This window comes from Medicago sativa, chromosome 1, assembly GCF_051527215.1.
Source record: "Medicago sativa cultivar Bolivia chromosome 1, Bolivia_mono, whole genome shotgun sequence".
NCBI classification, from domain to species: Eukaryota; Viridiplantae; Streptophyta; class Magnoliopsida; order Fabales; family Fabaceae; genus Medicago; species Medicago sativa.
Window position 1 is genome coordinate 68,707,211 of NC_140749.1, and position 22,218 is coordinate 68,729,428.

General features: G+C 34.9%; 1 long non-coding RNA gene across 1 annotated transcript; it reads right to left on the reverse strand.

Moving 5' to 3' along the window:
- Positions 1–4,856: 4,856 nt before the first annotated feature.
- On the reverse strand, positions 4,857–7,210 carry LOC146956751 (uncharacterized). Its single transcript, XR_015016612.1, has 2 exons — positions 6,998–7,210; positions 4,857–5,145 (listed from the first exon to the last, which is right to left on the reverse strand). It is a non-coding gene; the product is annotated as an uncharacterized LOC146956751 (long non-coding RNA).
- Between the last annotated feature and the right edge of the window lie 15,008 nt (positions 7,211–22,218).

Here is a 22,218-nt window from a genome sequence, read left to right on the forward strand (position 1 = left end):
TGAGGGTAAAAATGGAAAAACATTTAAAATGACAAACAATTGGAGGTGCCAATGTTAGACAGTGACATGGTCAAGACAAACAGAGATCTGTGTTTTGTGGCTTCAAGGTTGTTTTCTAAACTACCATTTTACCCTTCTTCACTTTTTTTGAGGGTTCTTTTCTTATCTGTCTCCCTTTATTCTCTGTTTGGTAACCTCTTTATTTAACCTTTGCGTTTTATTATTAAAGACTAATCACTTTTCTTAAAATTGCTTTTGGTTTAAATATGGTATGTAGGTGATGAAAAATAAAAGTAAAAAGTAATAGCATGTGACTTTATATTAAAGAAGTTGCCGTAGGTAATCATTTTAGTCAAGAAGATAATTACTCTTTGGATCTAAGATTAATATTTACTATATATGTCGATTTTTTGCAATATGCATTATTCTAATTAGTTAGACCATCCACAATAGGAATGTATTACGAACAGATCTTATATTATTTTAATATTAAAAAATGAAATGTAATAATAGAGTTATTGATAGATGGTTAGTGGGTTCTATTTAGGAAATTTGTGTGAAGTGTTGGGTTTGAGGGATTGAGTGATTACTAGTTACTATTGTTAAAAAATTAAAAATGGATGATCGGTACACGTGAGGCTCATTTAAGTACTCAAAATTGAATCTCTCCATTTTAGATGCTCTTACTTTGACCATATTTTTAAACTAATATATAAATACAAATATTATAATGAAATATATTGTTTAATTTGACTATGTCATACTCCATCCGTTTCAAAATGAGTGTCGTTTTAGGTGTTTTCACACATATTAAGAAATGCAATGATTAAAAGAAAGAGAATGGTTATTTTACCAAATTATCCTTATTAACTATTGGTTAGTTTTAAATGTAATACTTTGGAAGTAGTGTGCAGAGTATTAATTGGATGGTACAATTGAAAAGAAAAAGTTATTATTGTATTGGAAACTGAAAGTGACATTCATTTTGAAACAATTCTTTTTGGCTAAAGTGACACTCATTTTGAAACGGAGGGAGTATATGATAGGGTTGAATGCGATGTGTATTTTGAAACACATAGAATATTTATTTTTTTTGACAATAAGTTACTAGTATTCATCAAATAGGGCTATTTGGGAATTCGGCAGTTTCCAATTTTATAATTAGTGGAGTAATTAATTTACTAATAGTTCCCTAAAAAAATTAATTTACTAATAGTAGTCATTCTAAATTTTAATGACTAATTTGTGAGTTCTTTCAAAGAGTTATAATTATTATGGACCGGGATCATTTTGTGTGACTTGGGAAATTTAACAAAAAATTCGATGACTTTTTTGCATCCTATCACATTAATGTTTAGAAGAGCATGTGCAAGATCTTTAGGAATATAACAGAAGATCATGTGGAAGATACACAAACATAGCGGTGGATCATGTGGAAGATACACAAACATAGCGGTGGAGTATTTTTAAGAGGCTTTCTTTTTTTAACACATTCTTGGAAGCTTTATAGTACCATCCCTCAAGCTTTTATTTTTACTAGTTTGTACATCGCACGGCAAAATTAATATAGGTAATTTTCGTTTCCTTTTTTTACAAGAGGTAACTTTTGTTAGTATTTATGTAAATTTCTATTCTAACTTACTACTAGATTGATGACCCATGCGCCGCACGGGTCATATTGACCGTATAATACAGTCTGTATTGTATAAAGTATATCATAAAAATAAAATAAAAAGTTGATGTTAAATAAGGCCAGACAACAGTCACCTAAGGTCTCCAATTTTTATTTTTAAATTTTTCTTGATAAAATGATCTCATCAATTTTAGTTAATTATAAAGGTCTCATATTTAAAAACTTTTGCTTTCCTGAAAATCTATTCCACATCTGTCATTATATAATCAAACTTGTTTTTCTTTATTTTTTTTATTTTTTTTTGAATAAGACAACAAATAAATTCATTAAGTTAAGGCACAATAATATGAGTCTAATAAGGTTTACATCATACACTTTTTGCTCCGCGCATATTTACAACTTTGAATTACACCAAATACTTGAAGTACAACACCAATGTATCTATACATACATAATTAATAAACACTTATAGTATTCTTCCTTCAAAAAAAACACTTATATTATTCTTGTAAAAAAAAACACTTATAATATTTATTTGTCGCCTGCAGCATTGCTCTTATGCATTGCATGATCTGCACTTTTTTCATCCATTGAGTCATTCTCACGCTACATTTATGCATAGACCAGTATACCCAACAACTAAATTATCCTCCTTCCTACTTCAGTATTTATTTTAACTTCAACAAATAAGCAAAAACCTTCATACATGTTTGCCAAATGCCCTGCTCTGAAACTCCAAAAATTAACATATCTTTCTCTCGCAATATAAAACTCCAAAAATTGCATTAGTGAACCTACACATATGACAATCATGAGATATTATTGCTTTAGTAAACCTCCAAAAATCATGAAATTCAATATACATGATGTGGATTAGTTATGCAAAAATGAAGTCTCTCAACACAAATGGGCAGAGAACAAAATCTGTGAGTAAATTAACCAGCTATAAATCATCTACATTCCTTCAAAAAAAAAAAAAAACCATCTACATGATTTGATTGAAATAAGAGTCTACGCCAGTTTCTAATGGTAGCCATAAATACTTGTCATTAAGGTCACTCTCATTGAAGATAAAGTTAAGGTGAAACCTGTATTGGATGTTAAGGTGCAAGCTTAAAAAAGACAGGACAGACTCAGACCATATGCGCTAATACATTTCTTATGGGAAAATATAATTTGTCAAAATATTAATAGTTTTTCTTGAATAAGTTGAATAGTAATATTTTAGAAAAACAAAATTAATCATTTAACCTAAGGTGTAATTTCTGCAACATGCCTAATTGCATGGTCATTGTATATATCACTACCCTAAAAAATGACATATAAATTAGGAAAATTAGAGATAATTACAACTTAATTATGACATCTGTTACAACCCTTTCAATTCACAAATTCTTATTATACCTTTCTTTAAGCTACCATTCGACCATCACCAAAGTAACTCCAATTGATTATGACATTGCAGAAAAGACGGCCAAGGCATTGTAGAGTTTGACGAGTAAGTTGGAAATTCATGTTTTTGATTATTTAGTTCCATCTTCTATCCTCTAATAATCATTTGTAACTAGAATTGTTTAACAAATCTGTTTATATTTATGATATATCGATTTAATATTGTATGCCATTTTGATTTACAACAAGTGTTGATTGGCTTTCAACACTTGATGGAAACAAATGCAGTCATTCTCATACGACTCTTTCTTGGAATCCTTCCTATCAGGAGACACGAAGGAGTTCTTTTTGACCGATGACACCAGACATTTATGGAAATGCACCAAAACATTTTGATTTACAACAAGTGTTGATTGGCTTTCAACACTTGATGGAAACAAAAGCAGTCATTCTCATACGACTCTTTCTCGGAATCCTTCCTATCAGGAGACACGAAGGAGTTCTTTTTGACCGATGACACCAGACATTTATGGAAATGCACCAAAACATTAGTTCGTTGTCCTAAGGTGGAATACAAGATAAGCGTGGATTGGAGCGATATTGTCAGATTCGTCCGTTGTTTGAAGGAACTGGAATCAAAATAGGTGCACCAAAGCGAGGAAAAATCAGTTTTTATTCATAACATTGAAGTGTCAAATATGCGTTGTAATGATTTTGAATATTTTCTATTGTTTTCGAACTTACATTAGCTTTAAGTATTTTCTATTAAAATTGCGTAGTGACAGTGTTGTCGCAGTTTTAGTGTTTAAACTTCTTTGTTGCAGTTCATAAGTTTATCATGAATTAATGTCCGTTTTATAGCATATCTATTCCACATTATATCATGATGCGATATATCACCTCACTTTATCCAAGATAGTTATTGGTGATCATGAGTTTATAATGACTGAACATAATTTACAAGCAATCTTTGTTTTTCTACTCAATATTATCTTCAATTCATTATTTGGCTTGGCACAATATATTATCTTCATTATTTGGCTTGGCAAATTGCTATTATCAGTATACATGAGTTTCACACTTAAATTACATTTTCGTTTAAATGTATGCCTCATGCAAGTGGGTATACCCTAGAAACAAGTCCATCGGGGTTATCAGCAAAGATAGTTATCTTACACAGTTATATAGATTAATAGTGCGATGTGTCTGATCATTATTATAGCTGTTGTCTTTGTGAAATTGCTTAGTGACCATGTCATCGCAGTTTAGGAATTTAAACTTCTATGTTGCTATTCAAATGTAATATTGATTAATCTAACCCTTAAAATGCAATCTTTTAGATGCAAACAAGTGGAAGATTAGTGTGAGTATCCGCAAACAAACTTAATCGAGTGTTTTTGGCACCAGATGAGACTATGTCTTTGCCTGCAAGTGTTCATTTTGTGTGGTCATTATTATAGCCGTTTTTTGTGTATATTTGTGAATTGAACAAAGCGTGTGATCAATGACAGTCATATGCAAGCTTTATATTCTAGGCATTTGGGGTATTGCAAATCCTGTCTAAACGTGTGCTTTTATATATATAAGCTGATAGAGCAATTTTGTAGCTTCACCGTACACATTGACAATTATGTATCATACACTCAGTTGTGTTGTTTTAGAATCGATTGAATGTTTTTTAATGGATTGAAATACTTTTACGTTTATTTTCACTGCCTTTTATTGGGTGCTCATCATGTTGAAATGAAAACAGTTTTAATAAAATCATTTATCCATGGTAAGTGTAACACCCCGTTTTCCCAACATAAAAATTTCATTTAAAATCAGAGTATTTTGATCACAACGGAATGTCACATACTTCATTTAAATCATAAAATGGATAATAATAATAATTATCCTTCAAATTCAACATCATAAAAAAATCTTAAACTATTGCAGCGGAAAATAGTTCAACATTTTAAAGTCTTGGCACGCAGGCCTTATTGGAAAATCTCATAAATTAGTTCATAAAAGAGACACGTAAGGAATAGAAGTAAAAGCAAGCCCCCATCCCGTTACGTATCAGAGCACCTAGACACCAACTGAGGAGTCCACTCACGAACGCCTCTAATCTTTATTACCTGCACATTACCCACGGTCGAGGCAACATATACGCAGAAGGGGTGAGATTTCATAATCAATACATTAAGCATATAATCCAATAAAATGCATTTAACAACTTAAACATTAATAACATATCAACAATTAACAATTGGCATATTTTTCATTACATAACAAATACGATCATCAAATACCATTACTAATTTTCATCACAAATCATAATCAACTTAACACTCAACTTGACGACACAACTCATCCTTGACCATGCAACTCTATCAACTCAACAACAACCTAACAACACGACTCATCCTTGACCATGCAACTCTATCAACTCGACAACAACTCGACAACTTAGACATCATGAACTTCTTGATATGCAAATGCATGTGGTACCAATCTGCAACAAAATGAGCATAATAGGCTCTTCAACGTGTGAGCACAAAGGCTGCCGGGCCTAAAGCCCCCAACTTTAATGAGCACAAAGGCTGCCGGGCCTAAAGCCCCCAACTTTAATGAGCACAAAGGCTGCCGGGCCTAAAGCCCCCAACTTTAATGAGTATGCAATGAACTCAACTTCCAACAACTTAGACAACGACGTGTACAACTCATACGACTCATAAATCATGGACGACTTCTTAAATTCCAACAACATAGACCGACTCATGCAACCTCAAGACACTAACAGTCGACAACAGAAAACAGCAGCAACATACAACAATTAACAACGCTTGAATGTGTTAACATTCACATAAAGAATTAATTACATCAATATAAATATCATAAAACATCATTATAGCATTCATGCAGCAACACTTCTAGTGTCAGTCACCATAACAGACTTCTGGAGCTTATGAAAGCATCCTAAACAGCTCTCTAACTTACTTCTAAGGTCATCTCAAGACTACACGTGCGAAAGGATCGCATCGGGACAATTTTGGGCAACTAACAGCCTAACTCGCAGTGGCGAGTAACTTCACTCGCAATGGCGAGCAAAGTGTGCATTCTGGGTTCCTACGTATTTACTCGCAGTGGCGAGTTATTCTGCTCGCGGTTGCGAGCTCACAGGTCACTCGCAGTTGCGAGTTGCATTGCTCGCAGTTGCGAGTTCTGGGTTCTAGCTCGCAGATGCGAGTGTTCTTGCTCGCAGGTGCGAGCGATGAATGTCAGTACGGCCAGAAACCTAAAAATCACAACTTTTCACCTATATTCACGATTCCTTCATCCAAATAGCATCTAATTATCATCTTAAGTCATATCTAAGGTCTGTACACTAATTTTGCATCAATCTAACATCTGTTCTTGATTCATTCATCAAAATTGATCCTAACCTAATTCCCAATTCTCACCAAAACTTAACCTAATCATGCTAAATTCATCCTATAGAATTATACCCTTAATAATATTGAAAATTAGTCTCACCCTTACCTTGTAATTGCAGAATCGATAGCCTCTCCCTCTGGTTCTCCTCTTCTGACTTTTCTCCCTTTTCTCCAAAAGCGTTTCACGTAAAAACGTTTCCCACTTATGTCTGTATTATTTATTTACTCTTATTACTCATCTCACCTATAAACTTACTCTTTCCACCTCACAGCCCAACTTCTAATATTTTTATTTTATTTCTAATATCTTATTTTATTTAATAATAAAATAAGTCACACCAACATAACAACTTCACAACATCATATACTCCACATAATTTCTTCATAAATCGTATAACTTACTCAAATCATAAATCACATAAATTACTCAAATTATAAATCATATAAGCATATATTTATAAATATATTCTAAACTTCATTGAATTAATTAAATAGTTAAGACGGGCGTTACAACTCTCCCCAACTTATAGAATTTTCGTCCTCGAAAATTTACCTCAAGAAAACAACTCTGGATAAGACTCCATCATCTTACTCTCTAGCTCCCATGTCAGGCTTTCACCAGTCGTTCCACTCCAAACAACTCTCACTAGAGGAATCTCCTTGCCTCTCAACGTCTTCATCTTGCGATCATCAATCCTCAAGGGTAAGGTCTCTACCGTAAGGTTGTCTCTAACTTGCACATCATCACTCTGAATCACATGGGACGGGTCTGGAACATACTTCCTCAATTGCGACACATGGAACACATCATGCAAATTCGATAAATGAGGTGGTAAGCCAACTCTATAAGCCACCGTGCCAATTCTCTCGGATATCTGATAAGGACCAATAAACTTTGGAGTCAACTTCTTTGACTTCAATGCACGACCGACACCGGTCGTTGGAGTAACTCTCAAGAACACATGGTCTCCCTCTTGAAACTCAAGGTCTTTCTTACGCTTATCATGGTAGCTCTTCTGTCGACTCTGCGACGCTTTCATCTTCTCTTGAATCATCTTCACCTTCTCAGTAGTCTGTTGAACAATTTCTGGTCCTAGAACCACACTTTCACCGGTCTCAAACCAACACAACGGAGTCCTACACCTCTGACCATACAAAGCCTCGAAAGGTGCCATCCCAATACTTGAATGATAGCTGTTATTATAAGTGAACTCTATCAACGGAAGATGACTATCCCAAGTTCCACCTTGCTCAAGTACACAAACTCTCAACAAGTCCTCGAGTGACTGAATCGTTCTTTCCGACTGACCATCTGTTTGAGGATGATAAGCCGAACTCAATCTCAACTTAGAGCCTAAAGCTTCTTGCAAACTCTTCCAAAATCTAGAAGTAAATCTTGGATCTCTATCTGACACGATGCTTGAAGGAACACCATGCAATTTCACTATGTCTCGAATATAAATCTCTGCCAACTGAGCCACAGGAAAACTAATATTAATCGGAAGGAAATGTGCCGACTTCGTCAATCTGTCAACAATCACCCAAATAGCGTCATTTCCCTTAGGAGTATTCGGTAAACTTGTCACAAAATCCATGGATATACTATCCCATTTCCATTCTGGTACATCTAACGGTGTCATCAACCCAGCAGGTTTCTGATGCTCTACCTTCGACTTCTGACAAATCAAACAAGAGTACACAAATTGTGCCACATCACGTTTCAATCCTGACCACCAAAACAGCTTCTTTAAATCATGATACATCTTTGTAGCTCCCGGATGAATGCTCAAGCTACTCCTATGACTCTCTTCCAGAATCATCCTTTCTATCTCATCATTGTCTGGAATACAAATCCTACCTCGGAACCTCAACACACCTTGATCATCGACTTTAAAGTCACCATCTTCAGTTTGATTACTAGCAACCAACAAGTCCACAAACTTAACATCAACCTTCTGTGCATCTCTAATACTTTTCAAGAAATCGTTATCAATTTTCAGCATTCCTAACTTAACGCTCCGAGACGACACTTCACAAACTAAGCTCATATCTCTAAACTGTTCAAGTAGTTCAAATTCCTTCACCATCATAGCAGACATATGTAAACTCTTCCTACTTAAGGCATCCGCAACAACATTAGCTTTACCCGGATGGTAATTCAAACTAAAGTCATAATCCTTCAACAATTCGAGCCACCGCCGCTGTCGCATATTCAGTTCTTTCTGATCAAACAAATACTTCAAGCTCTTGTGATCACTAAACACCTCAAATCTCGAACCATACAAGTAATGTCTCCAAATCTTAAGGACAAATACGACTGCAGCTAACTCAAGGTCATGAGTAGGATAGTTTCGTTCATGAGTTCTCAACTGTCTTGATGCATAAGCAACAACTTTACCATCTTGCATAAGTACACCGCCTAAGCCCAATTTGGACGCATCACAATACACTGCAAAAGGTTCATCAGGTTTTGGCAAAATCAAAACTGGAGCCGTCGTCAAACGCTTCTTCAATTCATTAAAACTGTTCTCACAATGAACATCCCACACAAAGGCTTTACCTTTACACGTCAACTGTGTTAACGGAAGTGCCAACTTAGAAAATCCTTCTATAAATCTTCGATAGTATCCTGCCAAACCCAAAAAGCTTCTAATCTCTGTAACTGACCTAGGAGTCTCCCATTGTGATACTGCTTCAACTTTAGATGGATCAACTGCAATACCACTACTAGAAATAACATGGCCCAGAAAACTTACCTCGTTCAACCAGAATTCACACTTAGACAATTTAGCATACAACTTCTTCTCTTTCAGCACTTGCAAAACGATTTTCAAATGTTCCGCATGTTCTTCTTCTGTCTTAGAGTAAATCAAAATATCATCGATGAACACAACCACAAAGCGATCCAAAAATGCATGGAAAATGCGATTCATATACTCCATAAACACGCCAGGCGCGTTACTCACACCAAAAGGCATCACCTTATATTCATAATGACCATATCGCGTCCTAAAGGCCGTCTTCTGCATATCTTCATCTTTTACTTTAATCTGATGATAACCCGACCTTAAATCAATCTTGCTGAACACACGTGCACCCACCAGCTGGTCCATCAAATCATCAATTCTAGGAAGTGGATATCTATTCTTTATAGTTACTTTATTCAGTTGTCGATAATCAATGCACAACCTCATACTTCCATCTTTCTTCTTAACCAACAATACCGGCGCTCCCCAAGGTGAAACACTCGGTCTAATGAATTTCTTATCTAGCAAATCCTCCAACTGTTTCTTCAACTCAGCCAACTCAGAAGCTGACATACGGTAAGGTGTCATAGACACAGGCTTCGTTCCCGGAACAAGGTCAATAGAAAATTCAACTTCTCTTTCCGGTGGTACATCAGGGATTTCATCAGGGAAAACTTCAGGAAAATCACACACCACCTGCAACTTATCAATCACTGCTTGATTCTCCAAAGATAAGGATGCCATTAAGGAAAACATCAAGATCCCATCGCGTTCTAATTGCTTCAGCTGCTTAGTAGACAAAAATTCTGCTCCACTTTCCTCTTCAGCAGAAGAGAAACGCACCGTCTTACTAAAACAGTTAATGAGAACATGGTTGTACTCTAACCAGTTCATACCAAGAATTACATCCATTCCACTCAGAGGCAGACAAACTAAATCAATCTCAAAATCACGATCAAACATAGACAAAGGACATCGTAAACAAACAAGAGAAGTAGTCACCGAACCCTTAGCTGGAGTTTCGACGACCATTTCTCCACTCATATCAGACACAGCAAGACCCAACTTAGAAGCACAATCAAAAGCAACAAAACAATGTGTAGCACCAGTATCAATAATAGCAACTAAAGGAGTATTGTTAATATAACAAGTACCTCTGATCAAACGATCCTCATTTTCAGTCTGAGTACCAGTCAAAGCAAACACTTTCCCTCTAGTCTGAGTCTTCTTCGGATTCGTACACTGAGACCCAATATGACCCTCTTCTTTGCAGTTAAAACACACAATGTCCGCATGCTTACACTCTGCAAGTGTATGTCCTTTACTGCCACAACGAAAGCACCGTTTAATATCCTTAGTATAAGCAGTACTCTTATGGCCTTTCTCGCCACAAGTGTAACAAACAACCTCAGCACCAGCATCCTTCTTATTAGACCTCCTCTCATCATTAGCTCTTCCTTTTCCTTTGTCAGCAGGAGCACTGTAAGGCTTTGGGCGACTTTGTTGGCCCTTACCCCTCTTCTCACTCATAATCTTATAATGAGCTTTGCTGTCATCTTCATAGATTCTGCATCTGCTCACCAAAGCAGAAAAGTCACGGATCTGTTGGTAACCAATGGCTCGCTTAATATCAGCACGCAAACCATTCTCAAACTTGATACACTTGGAGAACTCAGCATTGTCCCCCGTGTAGTGTGGATAGAACTGAGCCAGCTCCACAAACTTTGCTGCATACTCCGTCACCGACATGTTTCCTTGCTTTAGCTCAAGGAACTCGATCTCTTTTCTCCCGCGAACATCCTCAGGAAAATATCTGTTTAGGAATTCTCTCTTAAACACAACCCAAGTAATAACTGCATCATCCTGCCCTAGGGTAGGTTGGAGGCTCACCCACCAGTCATCAGCTTCCTCAGCCAGCATATGCGTTCCAAAACGCACCTTCTGATCATCGGTACATTGCATAACTCTGAAAATTCTCTCAACCTCCTTGAGCCACGTCTGTGCTCCATCAGGGTCGTACCTTCCTTTGAAGGTAGGAGGATGATTTCTCAGAAAGGTCTCCAACATTCTCACATCAGCATTCGCACCAGCACCAGCATTTGGATGTTGTCCCACAGCTTGGGCTACAGCTTCCAAAGCAGCAGCAATCGCAGCATCATTTCTTCCAGCCATTCTAGTCCTCTTATAGCAAATAAGATTCGCAGCCTCCAGGTCTCTTCTCTGCACAACACACAACATTTAGAATAACATAATAATGGTATTCCAATTGCTAAAATGACACAACTTGACTCACTACTTGGCCGGACGGACCGACCTGCTCTGATACCAATTGTAACACCCCGTTTTCCCAACATAAAAATTTCATTTAAAATCAGAGTATTTTGATCACAACGGAATGTCACATACTTCATTTAAATCATAAAATGGATAATAATAATAATTATCCTTCAAATTCAACATCATAAAAAAATCTTAAACTATTGCAGCGGAAAATAGTTCAACATTTTAAAGTCTTGGCACGCAGGCCTTATTGGAAAATCTCATAAATTAGTTCATAAAAGAGACACGTAAGGAATAGAAGTAAAAGCAAGCCCCCATCCCGTTACGTATCAGAGCACCTAGACACCAACTGAGGAGTCCACTCACGAACGCCTCTAATCTTTATTACCTGCACATTACCCACGGTCGAGGCAACATATATGCAGAAGGGGTGAGATTTCATAATCAATACATTAAGCATATAATCCAATAAAATGCATTTAACAACTTAAACATTAATAACATATCAACAATTAACAATTGGCATATTTTTCATTACATAACAAATACGATCATCAAATACCATTACTAATTTTCATCACAAATCATAATCAACTTAACACTCAACTTGACGACACAACTCATCCTTGACCATGCAACTCTATCAACTCAACAACAACCTAACAACACGACTCATCCTTGACCATGCAACTCTATCAACTCGACAACAACTCGACAACTTAGACATCATGAACTTCTTGATATGCAAATGCATGTGGTACCAATCTGCAACAAAATGAGCATAATAGGCTCTTCAACGTGTGAGCACAAAGGCTGCCGGGCCTAAAGCCCCCAACTTTAATGAGCACAAAGGCTGCCGGGCCTAAAGCCCCCAACTTTAATGAGCACAAAGGCTGCCGGGCCTAAAGCCCCCAACTTTAATGAGCACAAAGGCTGCAGGGCCTAAAGCCCCCAACTTTAATGAGCACAAAAGCTGCCGGGCCTAAAGCCCCCAACTTTAATGAGTATGCAATGAACTCAACTTCCAACAACTTAGACAACGACGTGTACAACTCATACGACTCATAAATCATGGACGACTTCTTAAATTCCAACAACATAGACCGACTCATGCAACCTAAAGACACTAACAGTCGACAACAGAAAACAGCAGCAACATACAACAATTAACAACGCTTGAATGTGTTAACATTCACATAAAGAATTAATTACATCAATATAAATATCATAAAACATCATTATAGCATTCATGCAGCAACACTTCTAGTGTCAGTCACCATAACAGACTTCTGGAGCTTATGAAAGCATCCTAAACAGCTCTCTAACTTACTTCTAAGGTCATCTCAAGACTACACGTGCGAAAGGATCGCATCGGGACAATTTTGGGCAACTAACAGCCTAACTCGCAGTGGCGAGTAACTTCACTCGCAATGGCGAGCAAAGTGTGCATTCTGGGTTCCTACGTATTTACTCGCAGTGGCGAGTTATTCTGCTCGCGGTTGCGAGCTCACAGGTCACTCGCAGTTGCGAGTTGCATTGCTCGCAGTTGCGAGTTCTGGGTTCTAGCTCGCAGATGCGAGTGTTCTTGCTCGCAGGTGCGAGCGATGAATGTCAGTACGGCCAGAAACCTAAAAATCACAACTTTTCACCTATATTCACGATTCCTTCATCCAAATAGCATCTAATTATCATCTTAAGTCATATCTAAGGTCTGTACACTAATTTTGCATCAATCTAACATCTGTTCTTGATTCATTCATCAAAATTGATCCTAACCTAATTCCCAATTCTCACCAAAACTTAACCTAATCATGCTAAATTCATCCTATAGAATTATACCCTTAATAATATTGAAAATTAGTCTCACCCTTACCTTGTAATTGCAGAATCGATAGCCTCTCCCTCTGGTTCTCCTCTTCTGACTTTTCTCCCTTTTCTCCAAAAGCGTTTCACGTAAAAACGTTTCCCACTTATGTTTGTATTATTTATTTACTCTTATTACTCATCTCACCTATAAACTTACTCTTTCCACCTCACAGCCCAACTTCTAATATTTTTATTTTATTTCTAATATCTTATTTTATTTAATAATAAAATAAGTCACACCAACATAACAACTTCACAACATCATATACTCCACATAATTTCTTCATAAATCGTATAACTTACTCAAATCATAAATCACATAAATTACTCAAATTATAAATCATATAAGCATATATTTATAAATATATTCTAAACTTCATTGAATTAATTAAATAGTTAAGACGGGCGTTACAGTAAGCTATATGGTAAGCAAGTTGACATATATCTTCCAAAATCCGTGTAATCGCATGGTAAGCTATATGTTGCAATCTCACGTGTTACATCAAGAGATGGTCTAAAGATATTATTAACGGATGACAATGAGAATTGTATCAACACCACTTCAAATGTAGTATATAAAGAGATATTCCTAAATGTTTGAACAATTGTTGTATGTCCTAAAAGGTAGTTTCTGTTGAATTGTTTTATTTTCTATGTAATGAATCATATTGCAATACATTAGCTTCTCCATTGTTTATGACCCGGGCGGTAGCACGGGTAAAAGTTCTAGTCAATGCATAATATATACAAGGTTCGTGGTTCAAACTTCAGCCACCATAAAAAATCTTACAGAATAAATCTCCCACCACCAGCACAATATATGCTTTCCATTCCACCATCACCTCTTGCTTCTTTAAGCACAACTCACAATTACATTATGTTTCATTTTTGGACAATACAATTTGATTGCAACCAATTTCGATAGCAGCTTATCCAATTTTAATTCGCAACCGGGTCAAAAAGGTCCATATAACTATACTTGCTGATGACCAACAAAATACGTATAAACCATCACACCATAATGTTCTCCCTACCTGCAACGTGCTATTTTTTTCTTTTTGTTTATGTTAGGCAGTTGTTTTTTTATGTTATTGATATGATCATTGTATGGATTTAGTTTACATTACTCCTCTCATTTTATATCTTTGATAATGATGACTCATCCTCGTGTTGTATGGCCTGGTGTTATACTTGCCACATAAGCATGCAATATGTTATGACAGTTAGAGAGAGCTATGATAGAGTGAGTACAGTAGTCCATGTTAATTAGGCTAGTCTTGTAGTAGGTTATAAATAAGTTCTTCATCATTGTAACAAACTAAATTGTGAAATAATGAAAATTCTTTCCATTGTGCTTTCTACTTTTTCTCTCACGGTTCAGGTTTCACTTTATTCAAGCAATTAATATTGAACTATTGACTTTAGTAAAGGTAATCACCTTGTGCTAATCGCTCATGGCTACTCTCAAAATTTTGTTGGGTGGATTGGTAGGTGAGCCTTGTCATTATGGCCACCACTCAGAGGGTGTCTCCAGAGCTTTTCCCTTGGATGCAACAAGTGAATTGCGTATTGTCCCCATTCAGGATGTTGTGTTTGTTCTATCACCCTTTCCTACAGTTGAACAAAAAAAATACAAATATTGACAAAGACCAAACACTCATGTCAAATCCGTCAAAGAGAGCTAACCAAGAATTACTTGTGCTTGGAACAAAAGAAAGAATTACTCACTTTCAAATAAGGTTCATCGTTTGTAGAAAACATGTCAATTCTTGTGCGATGTTAACTAATAAAACCAGCATTGTAGAGGTCTTGCGCCACCTATAAATAATTAAATATGAAAAATCATGTCACTAATTGTAATCATAGTAATTGAGTAATTAATGTGTTGAGTTACCACATTGGGGCAAAGAGGTACACGAACAATAAAATCATTTACTGACCGACATGATATGTTGAAATGTCATTTTGAAGTTATTTGATGCCAACTTGTGTAATTCATATGTGTTCAATGGTTTCGGAGGAGGCTTCATCTTATAGTTATGACTAACCTCCTCGCCTGAATGGTAAATATATGTATATCACTAAATAAAAAACAATAATTTCAGCATAACAGAGATTAGGGAACTTAATGTACAAGTACGTTCAGCTATCACCGAGCTCCCCGTAATTAATTAACCCCCCGATAACAATTTCAACAGCATCGAAAATTTCCCTGAGCAGCAATATTATGAATCAAACACACAAACACTGATACAAAAAAAAATAAAAAAAATAAAAATAAATAAATGAACAATGCCTAACCTATCAATTACACCCGAGATCTCTAGGATGAATATTGTTCCATCCATTGACGGAGGTGAAGAGCATTCTTGTGTCAACATGTTGGTCTTGAGAATTTGCTAGGATGTGTGCAATTGCTTTGGCGGAAGACGATCTCTCCGCCACGTTAAGGAGAGTTATGGGGAAGGGGGGATTATACATTGTTGGTAGGTTTGAGAATTAGGGTTAGGGAGAGGGAGAGGAGCGGCGGCAGCTGGATGGAGTCTTCTCTGCGTATTTTTTCTATTTCTTATTATTAGTCAACGGTCGGTCAACACATTTCAATAATATATAATAATTACTATTACAAGAAGGGTCTCACAAGTCTAACTCAAATTTTGTCCTCATGGTCTTTTTATTATTATTTTCAGAAGCATGTATGCAAAGCACAATTTATAAAAGCTTAGCCTAGTACATGTTTTTTATTTTATATGCAACAGAAACATGTGTAGTTTTTTTTTTTTGAAGGAAACAGAGTAGTAGTTACGTGAAAAGAAAACTATTGTTTCTTTTTTTAACAAATTCATGCAATATATAAATTACCCAAGTGTGTTTGGAAATGTGTTAGGTCAACACATCATACTTATATCTAATCTTTGTTAACATTGCTAATGACTTTGCAAACCCTAACCCTAAAGTTTTTGGCTCCAATTCATTTTGGCCATTGGATTGATCAATACTAATCTCAACACAATCCAACTTCATCTCAGCCCTTGATCTACAGTTTTAATGGTCTACACAAATTACAACATCCAATTCAAATTCAAAATTCCCTCCCAACCTTATTACACGTGATGCTTATCCATATTCCTTGACAGTATTAATTGCGGTTGTTTTCTAAGGCAACCTATTATCATAGTAGAACTTGATACCTCTATGTCATTACAACTTCCAAGTACACAATTAATACTGCTTTTCGGTTACCAAAGGCATATGAGATCACATTAAAAGGCACACTATGTCATCTGTTACAACCCTTTCAATTCATAAATTCTTATTATACCTTTCTTTAAGCTACCATTCGACCATCACCAAAGTAACTCCAATTGATTATGACAGTGCAGAAAAGACGGCCAAGGCATTGTAGAGTTTGACGAGTAAGTTGGAAATTCATGTTTTTGATTATTTAGTTTCATCTTCTATCCTCTAATAATCATTTGTAACTAGAATTGTTTAACAAATCTGTTTATATTTATGATATATCGATTTAATATTGTATGCCATTTTGATTTACAACAAGTGTTGATTGGCTTTCAACACTTGATGGAAACAAATGCAGTCATTCTCATACGACTCTTTCTTGGAATCCTTCCTATCAGGAGACACGAAGGAGTTCTTTTTGACCGATGACACCAGACATTTATGGAAATGCACCAAAACATTTTGATTTACAACAAGTGTTGATTGGCTTTCAACACTTGATGGAAACAAAAGCAGTCATTCTCATACGACTCTTTCTTGGAATCCTTCCTATCAGGAGACACGAAGGAGTTCTTTTTGACCGATGACACCAGACATTTATGGAAATGCACCAAAACATTTTGATTTACAACAAGTGTTGATTGGCTTTCAACACTTGATGGAAACAAAAGCAGTCATTCTCATACGACTCTTTCTTGGAATCCTTCCTATCAGGAGACACGAAGGAGTTCTTTTTGACCGATGACACCAGACATTTATGGAAATGCACCAAAACATTAGTTCGTTGTCCTAAGGTGGAATACAAGATAAGCGTGGATTGGAGCGATATTGTCAGATTCGTCCGTTGTTTGAAGGAATTGGAATCAAAATAGGTGCACCAAAGCGAGGAAAAATCAGTTTTTATTCATAACATTGAAGTGTCAAATATGCGTTGTAATGATTTTGAATATTTTCTATTGTTTTCAAACTTACATTAGCTTTAAGTATTTTCTATTAAAATTGCGTAGTGACAGTGTTGTCGCAGTTTTAGTGTTTAAACTTCCTTGTTGCAGTTCATAAGTTTATCATGAATTAATGTCCGTTTTATAGCATATCTATTCCACATTATATCATGATGCGATATATCACCTCACTTTATCCAATTTTGAAGATAGTTATTGGGGATCATGAGTTTATAATGACTGAACATAATTTACAAGCAATCTTTGTTTTTCTACTCAATATTATCTTCAATTCATTATTTGGCTTGGCACAATATATTATCTTCATTATTTGGCTTGGCAAATTGCTATTATCAGTATACATGAGTTTCACACTTAAATTACATTTTCGTTTAAATGTATGCCTCATGCAAGTGGGTATACCCTAGAAACAAGTCCATCGGGATTATCAGCAAAGATAGTTATCTTACACAGTTATATAGATTAATAGTGCGATGTGTCTGATCATTATTATAGCTGTTGTCTTTGTGAAATTGCTTAGTGACCATGTCATCGCAGTTTAGGAATTTAAACTTCTATGTTGCTATTCAAATGTAATATTGATTAATCTAACCCTTAAAATGCAATCTTTTAGATGCAAACAAGTGGAAGATTAGTGTGAGTATCCGCAAACAAACTTAATCGAGTGTTTTTGGCACCAGATGAGACTATGTCTTTGCCTGCAAGTGTTCATTTTGTGTGGTCATTATTATAGCCGTTTTTTGTGTATATTTGTGAATTGAACAAAGCGTGTGATCAATGACAGTCATATGCAAGCTTTATATTCTAGGCATTTGGGGTATTGCAAATCCTGTCTAAACGTGTGCTTTTATATATATAAGCTGATAGAGCAATTTTGTAGCTTCACCGTACACATTGACAATTATGTATCATACACTCAGTTGTGTTATTTTAGAATCGATTGAATGTTTTTTAATGGATTGAAATACTTTTACGTTTATTTTCACTGCCTTTTATTGGGTGCTCATCATGTTGAAATGAAAACAGTTTTAATAAAATCATTTATCCATGGTAAGCTATATGGTAAGCAAGTTGACATATATCTTCCAAAATCCGTGTAATCGCATGGTAAGCTATATGTTGCAATCTCACGTGTTACATCAAGAGATGGTCTAAAGATATTATTAACGGATGACAATGAGAATTGTATCAACACCACTTCAAATGTAGTATATAAAGAGATATTCCTAAATGTTTGAACAATTGTTGCATGTCCTAAAAGGTAGTTTCTGTTGAATTGTTTTATTTTCTATGTAATGAATCATATTGCAATACATTAGCTTCTCCATTGTTTATGACCCGGGCGGTAGCACGGGTAAAAGTTCTAGTCAATGCATAATATATACAAGGTTCGTGATTCAAACTTCAGCCACCATAAAAAATCTTACAGAATAAATCTCCCACCACCAGCACAATATATGCTTTCCATTCCACCATCACCTCTTGCTTCTTTAAGCACAACTCACAATTACATTATGTTTCATTTTTGGACAATACAATTTGATTGCAACCAATTTCGATAGCAGCTTATCCAATTTTAATTCGCAACCGGGTCAAAAAGGTCCATATAACTATACTTGCTGATGACCAACAAAATACGTATAAACCATCACACCATAATGTTCTCCCTACCTGCAACGTGCTATTTTTTTCTTTTTGTTTATGTTAGGCAGTTGTTTTTTTATGTTATTGATATGATCATTGTATGGATTTAGTTTACATTACTCCTCTCATTTTATATCTTTGATAATGATGACTCATCCTCGTGTTGTATGGCCTGGTGTTATACTTGCCACATAAGCATGCAATATGTTATGACAGTTAGAGAGAGCTATGATAGAGTGAGTACAGTAGTCCATGTTAATTAGGCTAGTCTTGTAGTAGGTTATAAATAAGTTCTTCATCATTGTAACAAACTAAATTGTGAAATAATGAAAATTCTTTCCATTGTGCTTTCTACTTTTTCTCTCACGGTTCAGGTTTCACTTTATTCAAGCAATTAATTTGTTTTTGATATCAATTTAAAAAAGAATAGGAGTAATGCAACAATTAGCATTCGGGTTAACTTTAATAAATATAAAAGATAAATAAAAGATAATAGGAGTGATTTGTTTTTTTTTAAATAGGAGATTTCTGCAATTTATTATATAAAACAGGGGTAATACAGTAAAAGCAAGCACTAAATTTAGGTTAAAATTAGGGCAACAATTAGCATTCGGGTTAACTTTAATAAATAAAAGATAATAGAAGTGATTTTTTTTAAATAGGAGATTTCTTCAAATTGATATTTCAAACAGGGGTAATACTGTAAAAGCAAGCACTGATTTTAGGTTAAAATTAGGGCAACAATTAGCATTCGGATTAACTTTAATAAATAAAAGATAATGGAAGTGATTTTTTTTAAATAGGATATTTCTGCAATTTAATATTTCAAACAGGGGTAATACAGTAAAAGCAAGCACTGAATTTAGGTTAAAATTAGGGCAACAATTAGCATTCGTGTCAACTTTAATAAATAAAAGATAATAGAAGTGATTATTTTTTTTTAAATAGGAGATTTCTGCAATTTGATATTTCAAATAGGGGTAATACAGTAAAAGCACGCACTGAATTTAGGTTAAAATTAGGGCAACAATTAGCATTCGAGTTAACTTTAATAAATAAAAGATAATAGGAGTTATTTGTTTTTTTTTTTAAATATGAGATTTATACAATTTGATATTTCAAACAGGGGTAATACAGTAATAGGAGTGATTTATTTTTTTTTAAATATGAGATTTCTGCAATTTGATATTTCAAACAGGGGTAATATAGTAAAAGCCAGCAATGAATTTAGGTTAAAATTAGGGCAACAATTAGTGTTTGGGTTAACTTTAATAAATAAAAGATAATAGGAGTGATTTTTTTTTTTTAAATATGAGATTTATACAATTTGATATTTCAAACAAGGGTAATACAGTAATAGGAGTGATTTGTTTTTTTTTTTTTTAATATGAGATTTCTGCAATTTGATATTTCAAACAGGGGTAATACAGTAAAAGCAAGCACTGAATTTAGGTTAAAATTAGGGCAACAATTAGCATTCGGGTTAACTTTAATAAATAAAAGATTCAAGAAATTCAAGAAAGCGTTTTTTCCATTAAGAAAGAAAAGCAAAATGGATTTTTTTTTTTATCTAAATAAGCATCGTATAATTTATATTGATTTTCCAACCAAAACATGCAAAATTACAATTACAATTTTATCTAAATAAGCATACACTCATAGATCAAATGTCTTTCTCTAATTTTGCTGGCGTGTTTATAACCATCGTATAAAAATTCCAACATTCAATGGTGAAGATTCTTATGATATTCTACGCCTGTTTCTCTTCATTGTGATTCACAGGCAGCTATTGGGACCGCAATGAATAGTGTGTATAATGGAAAGAGGAGAAACATATGTGTCATCAGTTAGAGAATTGTTGAAAAATGGAGTGATATCCTTAGAATTTGTTAGATCTAAGAAGAACTTGGAAGATCCTCTCGCTAAAGGTCTAACAAGGAAACTAGTACTTGAATCGTTGAGGGAGATGGGACTTAAGCCTTTGTGTTGAGATGGGGCTTAAGTCTTTCTAGAGCACTCATGAGTACCCAAGGTGTGCGCATGGCCATTAAAAGCGTGTTTAAACTATCGCGGAAATCACAAATACTGAGGTAATACATGAGTTGTAAGGGTCTTAGTTGAAAGTTATGGCAGTTCAAGAGTATTTCACTGCCAAGACACAATTGTTGCCTTACTTCACTATGTATCAATTCAATCTTTGTGATATTGGTATGTAAGTGTTCATCCTTCTTTCTCCCAAAATTTATTTTTGTTTTCTTCTAGTTTTACCATTGGTGGGGGATTGTTGGACAATGACAAACTGTAGCTATTCTATGTTGTTCCACATTGGTAAAGAGTATTAAATTCTTTTTTACTTTATTCCCTATTTTCCTTGACTGATTTTAAATAATATTTCATTATTTTTAAAATCTATCCTTTTATTGCTCTTGATTTGATATCAATCATAACTTTCATAAAAAAGAAAACTATCATAAAAAGGACATATGCACTTACCAAAATGGTAGGAATCGCGGTTTGAGCCATCAAGATTCCTAAATTTGAATCGTATGCGACATACTGGATCTATAACATTTATAGATAGATAAAAGAAAACTATGTGTTAAATTCTCATTAAGGTAGAGAGAGAGAGACAAAAAAAAAAACATGCATTACCATGCAATTTTTTTTTTAAGAACAAACCTGGACGACACGTAATACAAGCTTCAGTGGTCACATGAGCTTCTACTATTGATGGAGGAAGGCCGACATTATTGTCACAACGCTGTTTACGACAAAGACAAACACATTTTAGGGACAGCGAGGGAAAAAAAGTCAAGGAAAATTCCTGCAGTGATAATGTATGATTAAATGGACATTTCTTATCCAAAATTCTTGCATGCTCAATTTTTTAACAAAATATGGCCTAATAAGTTTGATTGGAAAATTTTCCTACCTTGATTTATTTTTCGAAAAGTTAAAACAAATTTTTGGAAAATTATTTTATTAAATTTTTCGTATGATATTAAATTTTAGTTGAAAAACTAATAATTTTTTTG